Genomic DNA, 2,768 nt, shown 5'->3' on the forward strand with positions numbered 1-2,768 from the left:
AAGTTCCCAACTATTATCATCCTAGATCCCAATTCTCCACAAAACAGCCCTGTTTCTCTCCTATTACCGAGTTCCAGCCTCAAATATCGTAGTTTTCTACGCATCTGCTTCAGTTCCTTACCAACCATCTAGTTTCCACCACTACACGAATTAGGGGTCCAGAACTTTAGTTCACTAGCTCATTTTCTCCTGAGCGCCCATTTTCATCTAAGCCTGTCGTCAGGCCTCCTCACTCCACCATCTACCATTTGCCTGCTCAAACGTGTCGGACAGGTAGAAGACAGAGGTAGAAAATAAACAGGAGATGAATAAATGCCCCGAGGCAAATAGACGCACAGATATAAGTGAATATTTGGGGAAATAAATAAGCAAGAAGTATGTAAATAAATAAAGGGGTGGATGACTTAACACACAAACAGACCAACAGAAAAGTAACACTTACTATTTGCCCGATTCCAAGGCTTCGCAAGAGACGTCATCAAAGTAAGATATTTCTGCTAGCTATAAGCTTTGCAGATGGCTGGCTGTGGGGCGGGAATAGACCTGCATCGCGTCCCAAGGTAGATTCTGGAAGACTCTCTTCACTCTTTGTAGCCACCTCGCAATCATTCACCTCCGCCTGACATGAAGAATGGAGGAATGACTAGTGCACCACAAATGCATCACATGTATCGATTTGGACGTCACAAGGATCCATAATAAGACCAGTTGATATGAGGACCAAGGGGTTGGGGCGTGGGTTAGGGAATGGGAAAACAAACTGAGCATCTGTGTCCAAACCTGAAGCGGAGGCTTTTCGGCGGCACTGCCACTAATTTAAAGGATGGATTAAAAAAGACCGCCTACAGCCAAAAATGGCCTGAGCACATTATTCCGATGGCATCTCTACCATCACCATACTTCCGCCTCAAGAACAGCAGACCAGCTTTCATGTGTTGCAAACACATCGAGCATTTATCAACTCCTCCATCAGTTTTCAGAATGCATTTCAAGAATGAATCGTAGGAGACCTTTCAATGGATAGTAATGGCATCACTTTCATTAAAGCCTCTACAATACCACGCCATTAGTGCTTGAATTGTAACCTTCAAGCACGAAACACTGAAGACAAGCTTCATGAGGTGACGCAAAATAACCTGTTGTAATGACGCAGCGGACAACACGTAAGGGGATTTCGAAGCACAGCAACTAAAAGGCCGAGGTTCCGAATTAGGCTAGCGAAACAACATCCAGTCAAGCAGTTGCGAAGCCGAAGGTTCGAATATTGCGGGTCGGACTCAACACCTCCCATTAAATGAATTCAAAACGACCTGTTTGAGCATATTCGACGAGTCATCAGTGATAATGAGGTCAAGTAAACAAATCATTCAGAGAAAAGAACCAGAGCTCTAGTGAAATCCTACCAAAAAAGTCAAAGGCTACACTCAATATGACATACGTAGAAACAGTTTAATACATTCGCAGCAAAGGTACATTTGACAGGGCACTTGATCACGACACCCCAGCCATTGCATTTACTATGATAACACCACTTGAGGCTATTTGCTTAAGTCTTCTCGATAACACCAATTGAGTTTATTTCTTTAAGTCTTCTCGATTCTTACTCAAAAACCGGAAAATATATTTATCGATTCCACCATTTGAACGTAAACAATCTACACAATCCATGAGTTGATTTGACCCCAGTTACAAGTTTCTAGGATATGCGTCACATCTATATGATACGACAATCAAGCAGCTAAGACAAGGAGCGTGGAAGCAGCTTCATGTAGGAACAGCTTTGCTGAGAACGAGGGCCAAGACTGCAAAATAACAAATGCTCACCTAGGAGGAACGAAGTTTTAGTTCCGCAGAGCAGGCAGCATCTAGTAAATGATCACTGGAAAAACGACGCGGACACCACTTCTTGCTGACGGTGCATTCATCCTGGAGTATTTTGAAGACACCTGATAGACCAGTCGCAAAATTTTTGAGCCCGGCAAGTTCAACCACTTCCTGAGGACCAGAACATATTGCCAAACATCACTTTCCCGAAAGTAAAGCGAATAAAATAGGTCCTCTCAATGCACTAATGTACCACAAGGGCATCATTAAAAAGTGCAGGAATATGCAAAACGGACAGAAATAAACCCTAGCCGAAGTTACACCTTGAACGCTTTTTTGAGTCTGCCCTTTATAACCATTGAACGCCCGATTCAGATAACACATACACAAATAAAATCTGTACTATCTTACCGAAGTGTACGCAAATGTACGATCCACCCATCTTTGCCACCCAGAGCGTCAATAAACATTCGTCTTCCAAAACTTACTGACCTTTATTTGGTACTGATATCAGCACATTCACACCAGAGCAATCCACTATAAAACAAGGGACGAATATGACAGTCGTCATGTCAATCTCGGAAGCGCGCGGTGTTTAAAGATGATATCAGAAAAAAGAATGCAATTACAAAGTAGCTGTAATAGTGATAGCAACATTAAATGTCTTAGATAAATTTTCAAATATTCCTTTGTTTGTTTTGCGTTCTTTTTGGTGTTTTTGGGCTGGTTCTTGTTGATCAACTACTTTTATGTTAATATATCACTACGTCATTATTGACATTTTGCCTTGCTCGCATTTTTAGCCTTATACTTTTTTTCATTAACGTGTGTGTAAATGTATTCAGGTGCACCTGTGTGCAGTGTTAATAAATAGGAATAATTTTGCCTAAAATAACAGCTCACTCAAAAGAAGCAGTAGTGGCGAAACCTGCGACTGCTTTCTG

Source organism: Echinococcus granulosus, assembly GCF_000524195.1.
Source record: "Echinococcus granulosus chromosome Unknown EG_S00220, whole genome shotgun sequence".
In the NCBI taxonomy this organism is placed as follows: domain Eukaryota; kingdom Metazoa; phylum Platyhelminthes; class Cestoda; order Cyclophyllidea; family Taeniidae; genus Echinococcus; species Echinococcus granulosus.